The sequence below is a fragment of the Solanum lycopersicum genome, chromosome 6, assembly GCF_036512215.1.
Source record: "Solanum lycopersicum chromosome 6, SLM_r2.1".
Classification (NCBI taxonomy): domain Eukaryota; kingdom Viridiplantae; phylum Streptophyta; class Magnoliopsida; order Solanales; family Solanaceae; genus Solanum; species Solanum lycopersicum.
This window is the reverse complement of record NC_090805.1, coordinates 7969357-7983460: the sequence shown is the minus strand read 5'-3', so window position 1 is coordinate 7983460 and position 14104 is coordinate 7969357. Positions and strand designations below refer to the sequence as shown.

The 14104-nt window shown below is 38.9% G+C and overlaps 1 pseudogene; it reads right to left on the bottom strand.

The window, feature by feature from the left end:
* Positions 1–3880: 3880 nt before the first annotated feature.
* Positions 3881–13874, bottom strand: LOC138349023 (uncharacterized; annotated as a pseudogene).
* Positions 13875–14104: the final 230 nt, after the last annotated feature.

Genomic DNA, 14104 nt, shown 5'->3' with positions numbered 1-14104 from the left:
TGTCGTAGTGAAGTCGTCTGGCTTCACTCCTTCCACTTCTATCACAAAGTCTACCACCTCTTGGAAGGATTTTGCCGTTGCCGCTATCTGTAAGGCCGAAATCCGCAATTCTGACCTCAACCCCTTCATAAACCGGCGAATTCGCTCTTGTGGACTGAAACACAGTTGGGTGGCATACCGGGATAATGCACGAAACTTAGCCTCATATGCATTGACCGACATCCTACCTTGCTCTAGGCTCAAGAACTCATACCTTTTCCTATCCCTCAAAGTTCGGGGGATATACTTCTCCATAAACAAGCTAGAGAATGAGGCCCAAGTCGTAGGTGGTGCCTCTGTTGGTTGACACTCAATATGTGACCGCCACCACATTTTGGCGTTCCCTTGAAACTGATAAGTTACAAACTCCACACCAAACCATTCTACTATACCCATCTTGTGTAGTAGCTCGTGACAGTCAACCAGAAAATCATAAGCATCCTCCGATTCAGCACCCTTGAAGACCGGAGGTTTCAATTTCAAGAACTTACTGAAAAGTTCGTGCTGATCATTTGTCATTATAGGCCCAGTAGTCAGACGTGGAAATGTGCCTATGTCCAATGAGGCCTCCATACGAGGAGCCATAGTGGCTACATGTTGTACTTCTGAAACCGGAGGTGTTGGCGCAGAAAACACTGGAGGTGCCTGGCCTTGATCAGACAACCCACTGAGATAGGCGAGAACCTGATTGATCATCTCTGGGGTAGGTTGGGGTGGCAATCCCTCATTCTGCACTTGTTCAGTTTCCCCATCCTCCCCTTCTCTTATTACTTCCTCAGTCGGTGGAGGAGTCACTGCCCTAGTATCAGATGGGCTAGGTGCTCGTCCTCTTCCCCTAGAGGACGTCCTCCCACGACCTCTACCACGGACTCTTGCCGCTGCTCTTCCTCGAGCTACAGCCCCAGTGGCTGGCTCAGACGCACCCTGTCCCGCCGGTGCTGGTGTTGGTGTTGGCGTAGTCGTTGCTCTAGTTCTAACCATCTGCGAAAGAGAGTGAAGATGGTCAGATACCAATTCGTATCGCCTAGATACCAATTGGACTCAAGTAGTAGCACGAAAGAAAGAATGAAAGAGTGAAATTTTCCTAAAGTCTTATAGCCTCTCAAGGAAAAGTAAAGGCGTCCCCCTACCGTTCCTTAAGACTCTACTAGACCTGTTCTTGTGTGATGAGACCAACGAACCTAATGCTCTGATACCAAGTTTGTCACGACCCAAATCCGGGTTGCGATTGACACCCACACTTACCCTCCTATGTGAGCAAACCAACCAATCTAACCTTAACATTTCAATATAATATCAACAGAAAGTAATGCGGAAGACTTAAACTCATTAAATAAAGACCAATTCATTAACTTCTAAAATTCAACATCTATTATTCCCCAAAATCTGGAAGTCATCACCACAAGAACATCTACTTTAAACTACTAATTCTAAGAGTTTCTAAGAAGCTAAAAATACATAAGAAGCTAGTCCATGCCGGAAGTTCAAGGCATCAAGACATGAAGGAGAAGATCCAGTCCAAGCTAGAAGCGTTAGCTCACCCTGAAGATCTGGTGTGACGAAGACTGGCTAGAATTACTGTTGGGTTGAAGACGACGGCACGTTTGCTGCACTCCACAAATAACAAGAAGGAAAACATAAAAGTAGGGGTAAGTACAAAACACGGGTACTGAGTAGATATCATCGGCCAACTCAAAATAGAAAACAGTATATACCAAGTAATATCATAAACTCAACTATGATACTCAACATGTAGCAACAACAAGTACTATATCTTTAACAATTACCATCAAGTTCACACATGAGGACTCAAGCCTCAATACCATACTCATTTGGGAATTATGTTCTTTAGATTGAGTATATTAACATCTTTCAAGATTCATTATCTTTATTTCTCTTGTGTCGGCACGTGACACTCCGCTCCCTCATATTCATTAATCCTCTTGTGTCGGTACGTGACACTCCGATCCCCTAAATCTACGTGTCGGTTCGTGACACCCGATCCCCTAATTGTACGTGTCGGTTCGTGACACCCGATCCCCTAATTCTACGTGTCGGTTCGTGACACCCGATCCCCTAAATCTACGTGTCGGTTCGTGACACCCGATCCCTTAAATCTACGTGTCGGTTCGTGACACCCGATCCCCTAAATCTACGTGTTGGTTCGTGACACCCGATCCCCCTAATTCTACGTGTCGGTTCGTGACACACGATCCCCTAATTCTACGTGTCGGTTCGTGACACCCGATCCCCTAATCTCTTTCTATCAATTCATCAAGCCTTCTTTCTCACCAAGGCATCATCAATCTCATTACTTTAGTTCATCAAGCCTTCTTTTATATCAAGGCATCATCATTAACAAGAGATTAGGCTTTTATCAAGATTTGGGATTCAATAGCTTCATCGTGCTTAATATAATCACAATTATATAATCACGTTCATGCATGCATACAATTAAGCACATAGCAGGGTTTTACAATACTACCAATACATATCATTCTCTATTAAGAGTTTACTATGAAAGCATGAAAACCATAACCTACCTCCACCGAAGACTAGTGATCAAGCAAGCAAATTCCCAAAGCTTTGTGTTTTCCTTTTCGTTTCTCCTCTCTCGATCAATCCTCTCTCTCTCTTTGTTCTTTCTATTTTTGTTTATTCAAACCCTCTATCTTTTACCCTAATTAGTATATAATTAAGAATAAAAGATATCAATAATGACCCACTAATTAACTTAAGGTTACCTCTTTTAACCCCCAAGTAATTAGACTTATTAACATTAACCCACTAACTTTATAATTAAAGCAGGGATAGTCAAAAACGTCCCTTAAAACGTATGAAGAAATCCGACCCAGACTGGGATTTGCGCAACCTGTGACGGGCCGTCGTGCCTGCGACGGTCCGTACTGCTGTTCGTCGCATAGTTCAGAAACTTGATTTTGGGTGAATGGCCTGTGACGGTCCGTCACACCTGTGACGGTCCGTCCTGCCACTCCGTTACGAAGTTCAGAGAGTCAATTTTCAGTACCCAATTTCAGTTTTTCTAAGTGTTTTGAAACGAGACCCTGCGACGGTCCGTCGTGCCCATTACGGTCCGTCATTGGGTCCGTCGCCTCAGCCTGTTTTTCCAGAATAAAATCTGCTGCTCAAAACGACTAAACAGGTCGTTACAGCCTAGTACCATTTAGAGACTTGGTAACGAGTCTTGAAATTCCGTCCTAGTTTCTTGACAAAGAATCCACTCAAATACATATGGAAAAAAGTGAAGAAAAGTATTAGAAAATTACGAACTATACGAGAATAAAAGAATTCGATAAAGACTCTTTTTTTAGTAAGAAGAAGAAAGAAAAACTTATCTGAGTGTGGGAGCCGAGTCTACTGATTATGCCATGCAATTTCAATTGATTTCCAGACTTGGCTATCCAATCTATTCATCAACCATTATCGATTATTCAATCTTGATGTGGAATCCCGACACTTAATGAAACCATAAATAATTTTGAACCCTTATTCAATTTGTGATATTCACGAAGGTCTTTGCCACTAAAATCTATCATGTTAATTGCTCCAGCTCACGTTCGCCTTATGGTGCATGTCATAATTTTCACCAATAAGACTCTTTCATATTCAACTCCTTTTCGCCTTACGGTGCCTACTTAGGGATTTCACCAATAAGACTCTCATTTTTATTTCTTTCTACTCACATTTGTCTTATAGTGCCCATTCAAGATTTTTACCTACCCTTAACCAACTCTCGACATATCAAGGGTTGATGCATAGACATTTCTTTGATTGACTTTAGATGATGGGTTTGATTTTGAGCTTTGAGATGAGAGACAAAATGAATAAACAAACGACTTTTGCCCCAGTTTACTACAATATGAATTTTTGGATTTGTGTTTGGTTGAACCGAACCCAAAGCTAGGGATGCCTACGTATCTTGCCGAAACAAGAATTAGGTCGAACGTAGTTTAGACAATTTTTTTTAAAAGTCAAGGAAACATCATAACCAAGAGATTCCATTAAATAAACCCTTGAAATATCGAGCCCAAACATAAGAGTTTCTAATGTCAAAAATCAAATCATATGTAATGTCTTTTCACAGCATCAGCATTGACGACCGTTTCTGTCACTTTGCCTTCTATATCTGCTAAGTAAAGAGCACCATTGGGTGATACCCTTGTAACAATGAATGGTCCTTTTCAATTTTGAGAAAATTTGCCTTTGGTTTCGGCATGATGTGGCAAAATTTGTCTCAACAATAATTAACCCTCTTCGAAATGTCTGGGATGCACCCTTTTGTTGTATGCTCGTGCCATTCTTTTCTTATATAATTGTCCATGACACACTGTTGTCAGACGCTTGTCATAAATCAAACCTTATTGCTCTAACCTAGTTTTGATCAACTCATCATCATCAATTTCAGCCTCCACAACAATTCATATAGACAGGATCTCAATCTTTGCAGGCATAACTGCCTCAGTCCCGTATACCAGTTAATATATGGTAGCTCCCACTGACGTACAGACTGTAGTGCGATAACCCAACAAAGAAAAAGGCAAATTTTTATGCCATTGTCGAGAACTTTGCACTATCTTACGAAGTATCTTTTTTAATTTTTTTAGCAGCCTCTACAGCCCCGTTTGCCTTAGGGCGATACGGAGACGAATTTTGATGCTCAATCTTAAATTGGTAGCATATCTCTTGCATTAAGTGGCTGTTGAGATTTGCAGCGTTATCAGTTATAATCACCTTTGAAATAGCGAACTGACAGATAATGTTGAAATGGATGAAATCAACCACGATGTTCTTGGTCATTGACTGAGTTACTGCTTCCACCCACTTTGTAAAATAATCAATGGACACCAAGATGAACCTGTGACCACTAGATGCTTTTGGTTCTATTGGTCCAATCACATCCATTCCCCATGCCACAAAAGTCCATGGAGCAGACATTGCATTCAACTCAGAAGGGGGAGAATGTATCAAATCACCATGTATTTGACATTCATAACATTTACGAACAAATCGCATGGAATCCCGCTCCATGGTGAGCCAATAATATCCTGCTCGAAGTATCTTCTTGGCTAGAACATATCCATTCATATGAGGTCCACAAACTCCTGAGTGTACTTCAATCATGATTGTGGAAGCCTCTTGAGCTTTTACACACCTTAGAAGACCTAAAACCGGTATCTTCTTGTACATTATTCCTCCGCATAAGAAAAAATCCCTTGCTAGTCATCGAATAGTCCTTTTTTGATTAGTAGCCACATACGACGGACATTCTCCAGACTGAAGATATGTTTTGATATCATGAAACCCAGGCTTACCGTCAAATTACTCCTTAATAATGGTGTAATAAGCATGTTGATCACAAATTTGTATGTATAAAGGGTCGATATGAGCATCATCGGGGTGTTGGAGCATCAAAGATAAAGCGGCCAATGCATCGGCAATCTCATTTTGCACTCTAGAAAAGTGTCAAAACTTTATCAACACGAATCTTTGACAAATACCTTGTAAAAAATGTTGATATGGTATGAGCTATGGGTCTCGAGTTTCCCATTCTCCATGAATTTGATGAAGTAGTAAGTCTGAGTCTCCTAACACTAACATTTCATGGATGCCCATGTAACAACTAACCTCAGACCCAAAATGCACGCTTCATATTCAGACATATTATTAGTACAATATAATCTAAGTTGGGCTGATATAGGGTAATATTCCCCTGATTCAGACATAAGAACAACTTCTATTCAAACTGCTTTCCTGTTAGAGGCACCATCAAAGAATAACTTTGAACCTTGATTGTTATCGTGAATAACTTCATCGATAAAAGATATCTCTTCATATGGAAAATAGGTTTTAAGTGGTTCATATTCTTCATCAATAAGGTTCGCTGCCAAATGATCTACCAATTCTTGAGCTTTCATTGCGGTCCGTGTTACATAGATAATGTCAAACTCCGTGAGCAATATTTCCCATTTCGCAAGCCTTCCTGTGGGAATGGGCTTTTGAAAAATATATTTCAACGGATTCATACGAGATATGAGATAAGTAGTTTAAGATGAAAGATAATGTTTCAACTTCTGTGCTACCCAAGTTAGGGCACAACACGTTCTTTTGAAGAAGGGTGTACTTCGGTTCGTACACGGTAGACTTCTTGCTGAGGTAATAAATGGCCAGCTCTTTCTTCTCAGTGTCATCATGCTGACCTAGTACACAACCAAAATAATTATCCAGTACTGACATATACAATATCAAAGGTATTCCTAGCTCGGGTGGAACAAACACATGAGGATTCGATAGGTAATTCTTAATTCTTTCAAAAATTTCTCGACATTCTTCGGTCCACTCGAATGTGGCATTCTTTTTCAACAACTTAAAGATAGGCTCACAAGTTTTTGTGAGTTGAGAAGTGAATTTTCTGATGTAGTTTGACCTTCCTAGAAGGCTCATAACCTCAATTTTGTTCTTTAGATGTGGCAATTCTTGAATTGCTTTTATTTTTGAAGGATCCAACTCGATACCTCTTCGACTGACTATGAACCCCTAAAGCTTCCCCTATGGTACTCCAAATACACATTTTGCAGGATTAAGCTTTAGATTATACATGCGTAGCCTTTCGAAGAATCTCCTTAAGTTTTTCACATGATTTTACTATTTTTTAGATTTAATGATAACATCATCCACATAAACTTCGATTTCTTTATGCATCATATCGTGAAACATGGTTGTCATTGATCTCATATAAGTTTCCCCTACATTTTTTAAATCCAAAAGGCATAACACGATAACAATATGTACCCCATGGTGTGATAAAAGATGTTTTTTCTGCATCTTCGTCATCCATAATAATCTGATAATAACCTGCATAACAATCCCAAAAGATGCAACCTCATGTTTAGAACAATTATCCAATAAAATATGGATGTTAGGCAAAGGAAAATCATCTTTTGGACTTGCCTTATTTAAATCGCGATAAATAACACACAATCAAACTTTGCCGTCTTTCTTAGGGACGGGTACGATATTGTCTAACCAAGAAGGATATTGAGCGACTTGAATGACTTTGGCCTCATGTTTTTTTGTGATCTCCTCTTTAATTATCACACTCATGTCGATTTTGAGTTTTCTCAACTTCTGCTTTATCAGAGAAAAATTAGGATCAATTGGCAACTTGTGAACAACCATGTCAGTGCTTAATCCAGGCATGTCATCATAAGATGACCCAAAAACATCTCTGTAATCAAGCAGGGCCTGAATTATATCATCCTTTTGATGTCGAACATGTACACTTATCTTAGTCTCCTTAATAATTTCCTGATCCCCCAAATTTATCGTCTTAGTTTCACTCATGTTTGAATTTGACTAATTTTCAAAATGATTGAAATCCTTCCTTACATCTTCAAATACACTGTCTTCATCATATTCGATATCTTGACTTATTATTTAAATATTAGGTCGAAGATTAGATTGGATATTAAGATCTGGCGAAAAATTCTGCATACATGCCATATCACTAGAATCGGCATAAAAAGAACTGTATAAAGGAAACGAACAAATATATTAGACTGAAATAAAGATGCAATTACATCCTATTGAAAAGGGAAATAGAGAGTTCGAAATAAAATGACAAGATAAAATCCGAATTACAATCCTTGAATGAATTAGACGACAAAAGAAGAAACAAGATAGACTACCAAGACTTGTCTTTAACGGGGAGAGGGGTGGCCTCCCAATTGATTCACTTGACATCAGGACTAATGAAATGCACATATCTATCGCTAGTTCCTTCTCTGAGTTCCACCATATCAACCTCGACAAATAAATCTTGAAAATAGGTGATCATTTCTTCGCTTACTTTCATCACTGGCTTTGGAAAAGATGATTGATAAGATTCTGTTGCGCGGGCTTTGATGAAAGATTTGTATATTGGTTGTATAGGCTTGGTAAGTGACCATACATCTCTCTTCTGCTTCTTTTCCTTTATCTTTTCCTCTACTCTAGGTTGGTAGCCTAAGTCAAATGTACCGATGCTCTTTCGTAGATTCACTGGATAATCTTTCCCTTGCAAGAAGATTCCTAAGCCTTTACCCGGCTCAAACCCATGTTTCAACAATTCATTCACCACCATTACAGACGCGATGGGCATATTTGGTTTTGAAATGACACTCCCCTCGAGGACATGCTCAACAACCACTACCTTAAAATCTTGATAAACCAGTTCCTCATTCTTATTATTCGCCTTGATAAAAGGGAAGGAAGAGTATTTGTAGATTGAAAAGTCCCCCTCATAATGAACAATCACCTCTTGTCGGTTGTATTCAAACTTAATCATCTGATGTAACCTTGAGGGGACTGCTCCAGCGGTATGCACCCATGTCCTCCCCAATAATAATTATAGGACGCATTGATATCCAACACTTGAAAATTCACAGCGAAATCCACAGGACCTATGGTTAGTAAGAGCTCTATCTCACCAATGAAATTTGTTTTTGACCCATCAAAAGCTTTAACACATATATTGTTGGGTCATACCCTTTCAGCACTAACATTCAATTTCTGTACAGTTGATAAAAGACAAATATTTGTTCCAGATCCCCCATCAATTAGAACTCGAGTGGCATATGAAAGCTCATACTTTACTGTAATATGAAGGCCTTGGTTATGTCCTGTACCTTCTTTGGGTAGTTCATCATGTGAAAAGGTGATGGGGTTTACCTCAAAATTCTCCCAGCAATCTTCTCTAACTGACTCACTGTAACTTTACTAGGAACATGTGCTTTGTTCAAAATTTTCATTACAGCCTTACGATGTTCATCAGAATGTAGTAGAAAAGACAAGAAAGAGATTTGGGCAGGAGTTTTTCTTAATTGTTCCACCAAGGAGTAGTTTGATAGTTTCATCTTGCTTAGGAATTCCTCTGCCTCTCCTTCAGTGACCGGACTCTTTATTTGTATTTGGTAATTTTTAGTTTTCCTTAATTCCATCGGGACATAACATCTTCCTGAACGGGTTATTCCTCCTACTTCATCTATTTCTTCATCAATTTCTTTTCCCTTGTATGTCACGACAATAGGCTCATAATTCCAAGGAACGACTTTGGGGTTAGTAATTAGGAGCTGGGATACTGGCCGGTTAATCACAGGAGGAATATTGTCCCTTGCACGATCAAGATAGGCTTGTTTGGCCTCTTTGGGACAAACAATCTTTCCTTACATCGACTTGCCCAAACATCTTCAAGGGCTCCTTTCACAGTTAAGATGGGTGTGTTTGATGGGCTCAACTTTTCTAACCTATTTTCCTCCCCTTAAGGCATCATTTTTGTTAAATCAACTACATTTGCCGACTTCTCAATGCAAGTTCCAACCTTAAGGATACGCTTATACAGAGATGCAAACTCTTTGTGACCTTTCATTATTTCTATCTTATTTGCTTCAGTATACCTCGACAATGGATTTTGATTGAAGTAGGGTCCACTAGGACTTTCAACTATAATTCGATTAGAATCGATCAAATCCTGAAAGGCCCTTTTCAAATACCAACATCTCTCCATGTTGTGCCCTGCGACATTAGAACAATATGCACAATGTTGAGAATAATCCAAATTTCTCGGGGGAGGATTCAACATCTTTCTTTCAATAGGACTCAAAACATTCAACGTCCTAAATTTTTTGGAACAAGCTAACATAAAACTCCCCAATCGGAGTGAACTCGTCTTTAACGCCATTTCCCTTCTTGTATTATGGTCTAGGACGGAAAGGAATTTCAGCAGTATTTTGATGAACTTGTGGGGGTGGGGGATGATTTTTTTGTGTTGGGGCACGCCATTGTGGATTAGAAGCGGGTGCAATTGGTTGTGCATTAAAAACATGATATGGAGAGTATGGGACAGAATATAGTGGAGCTTGGGAAGGAAAATAGTGTTTTAGGGAATTATCTAGGATATGAGTCCTAGGCGCTGATACAATAGTGGCCATATCCTCCCTTCTTTTCTTCCCTCCAATATTTCCAGATCCATTTTGAAGGACTTGTGTTGTCGCTTTTAAGAAAGCTTGACTTACAATATTTCCAGACTTGATGCCATTTTACACCATTTCCCCTACCTTAATAACTTCAGCGAATGTCTTCCCGATGTCAAAAAGCAGATAGTGAAAGTAATCATATTCTTGCACCTTGAGAAAAACGTCAATCATCTCTAACTCCTTCATCGGTGGTTAAACCCTAGCAGCTTGTTCCCTCCATCTGATAGCATATTCGCAAAAATTTTCCGTGGTCTTTTTCCTCGTGTTGGCTAACGAGGAGCAATCTGGCACAATGTCAATATTATAATGGAATTGCTGTACAAAACATTGAGCCAAATCATCCCATGTGTGCCTGTTGGTGATATCCTGATCTATGAACCATTCAGATGCAATCCCCACTAAGCTTTCCCCGAAATATATCTTAAGTAACTCTTCTTTGCCCTCTTCACCCCTCAATTGGTTGCGATGTCTCTTTATATGAGCTATGGGGTCTCCGTGACCATAGTATTTCTCAAACATTGGAGTATTAAAACCAGCAGGAAAATGGACGTTAGGAAACATACAAAAGTCACTTAACGAGATGCCTTTGTGGCCTCCTAGTACTTGCATATATCTTATACTCTATTCCAAACTCTTCATTTTTTAGTCATTTCTTCATGTTCCTCATTCTTGACCATCTTCTCAATTTCGTCAGGGGAACTATATTGATGAATGTTGGGATGAGAGCTTGGAATTTTAATGGTCTCTTCAAGAGTGTAACTGTGATCACGCCGAACTTTGGGTGGAGGATCGCTGTTGGATTTGGGCGCCATCGTTGGCTGTGTGACGCCGTTAGTCGGGGCAGTTGACACAAAGATTGGATTACTTATCATAGGTGTAGTCAAAGGGCGCACCATAGAAATTCCAGCGACATTGGATGTGTTAGAAAAGGGGCCGAATCCAAGGGGGATATATCGGATCGCTTGTCGACATCGGGATAGGGGGAGACATATTTGTATTAAAATAGTCATGGATTGACGACGGTGGAGGTTGTACACTCATCCAAGCCTCGTACATCTCTGCCATTTGTTGTTTTAATGACCTTATCGCTTCTGTTGTCCCTGTTTCTTGTGAAGTCATCTAGTTTTGGATCTCATCATTGTCCGATTCATTTCCGTCTTTGGGGGCCATTTTCTGTTTCCCTTTCGATCTTGCATTGTAAGAATATGATACCAGTTTAATCACAAACCAACTACCTAAGCTAGTATGTCTCTCTTTATTTCTCTCTCTTTCTCTCTTTATCTCTCTGAATGGAGTAACAAACCGATTAGTGTTAAGAAATTATGCACATTGCATCAACATACATATTTCTAATATGGAGGACCTTATGTTTCATCCCGACTTACATAGGTATGCTTCTATTCCTTAGTTTATCATTATTTTTTATTTTTTTTATTATTATTATTATCATTATTATTTTGTTTTCTTATTTTTTTGGCTTTTTTTATCAGAAAGAGAAGAAAGAAAAAAGAAAAAAAACAATTTGGATCGAACCCCCTAGGTTGACTTTGTATCATGTTTGGCCCATAAATCAGATCTTGCTTAGTTCGAGAAAGATATTACTTTTTTTAGCATGCCATATGCACATAAGGTGACCAAAAGCAAATCTTTTTCATTCATTTTCAAATATTTTTAAAACAATGATTTGAATAAAACATAAAAAAACAGAAGTACCTAGGACTTAACTCTAAATGAAATAAAATAACAAAAACGAAAAAGAAAGAAAGATAAAAAAAAGAAATAATAACTACTAAGAAAACAGACTTAAAAAGAAACTGAATCCTCAAATCTCAATCATCTCCAAGACCCTTATAAATCTTCGCCAACGCTTTCGGTAGATAAGGAGCCAAAGCATGGTCCTGTCGGCCCAACCGCTCATTGTTCTGGTGTAAATATCTCGCATAAACATTATTGAGTTCATCCCTGAGTTGTAGTATTCAGTCTCTGGCTTCATCCATATTTTCATAACAATTCTGTAACCAGTGATGAGCACTATTGACTTAATTCGTCAAATTTTTCCTTTGTTCTTGGAGATCTTCAACTTCAAGATGGAGTGCATCTCGCTCGGCCATCCTTTGACCTCTCTCAATCTCACAGTCTGCCTGATAAGCATTGAAACGCTTTGCTATTTCTCTTTCCCATTCGATAGAGTCTTTAACTTGTGTTTGGAGTCTAGACTGTGCGCAGATAAGATGGGCCTTTTCTCTCTTATACTCCTCTTGCTATTGGTCCATCGCGCCTATGGCAATGTCCAAGTCTTCTAGTAAGGTCAGAATGGTAGAACGGTGTTTTCTAACTCTAACTTCAAATATCACATCAAGTTGGGACAACTCCTCTTTAGCGTTTTTCAGGTCATTACTTAGGATATCCAGAGTAGATTTATAGCTTCTTTCGACTTTGAGGCGAGCTTTCTTAATCTTAACCTCAATTTCTGCTTCTCGATCTATATCCTTTTATTGACCCTTCTGGCATAACCTTAGGAAGGGGCTGATCATGAATCCACTCTATATACGCTTGGTCCACCTCGCCTCTTGTGCGATACTTCACCATATCGTGGGGACTTGAGAGTATGCATCCCCCCAAATTTTAAATATCTCTGATTGCATTAAAGGTATCTTGGGATGAAACTCATACATGAATTCCCGCATATCTTCATTAGGTGGTAGAAACTGGCGTCGCCCAAGTTGTCACATAACTCTAAGTGGCATGTAAGGTTGGACACCTCGAAGACCCATTAGGACGATGAATGATCGAAAAGTAGACATGTATATCACCTCGGCCAACGGAAACCAATGATAATTCCACACAATCTTGTCAACAGTCAGATTATTGAGGTGTTGCTTCCAAGCTTCAATACCATTTGGAAAACTATGATCTTTGATTCTTTCTTTGTGGACTCCAATATAATCATTCCATTCTACATTAAAGTCCACTGCATAAGGGTGATGACGAATGTGTTCAATCATCCATAGTTGTATTAACATATTGCATCCCTCAAACTAGTCTTTTCCATCCTTGCAAATTGTTAAAGCACGAAAGATGTCTGCCAAAATCATTGGTACGAGGGTAATATTAGGCTTTTTCTCAAAAGCTGTAATGACTGCAGCCAAGTTCATGCTAATCTTTCCTCCTTTTTTTGGAAATACCATGATCCCCAAAAAATCCTCCACGAAGTCATCATAACTGTGTGCTTCCCAGGTCAGACGACACCCATTATTACGGAGTTTCTTTCCATACACTTCAAATCCATCACCTTTGCCATATCCTTTGTGCAAAAGTTCTAACGAAACCCATCCATTATCGAGAGAACCACCTACATCATTCTCATTTATATGCAGTAATTCTAAAAACCTCCTTCCATCAATATGTTTTGGTATCATAGACTCTCCATTGTTAAGATGTTTACCCTTTCTAATGAATGCCCCTATCTCCTCAATGGTGGGGGTGATTTCAAAACCAGAAAAACAGAATACATTCCTTAACGGGTCCCAAAAATGCCCTAGTGCTTCTATCAAGTCCCGTCGTGGCTCAACATACAAAAGGCTTTGTAGAAATTCCAAGCGTTTGAACACCATTCCTTGTCCACGGTTCGTAATATTTTCATACCATGTCTTCAAGAGTGTCGGGGCCTTATCCATTATCATGAATCGAGGTGATTGATCCTTCATTTGTCTCTTATCTCCCTTCCCATATGGATTCATATTTTCCTCTATTATGATAGTGACAAATTAGTCTTAATAAAATTAAATTTTTAATAAGAATAACGTAAAAATCACACACACAAAAAAATAATTTTTTTTATGTTTATTTTATTTTTATTTATTCATTGAAAAATATGGTTATTAAAGGATATTCGATTGTATTTTATTTTTTTAAATTAAATTTCCAATATTTTTTTGTTTTATATAAAAAAACATGATGGTAATGGTAGATTTTTCTATTTTTAAAAGATTTATATATTTTGATAGAGAAAGCTGTGTTTAATAAAAGGATTA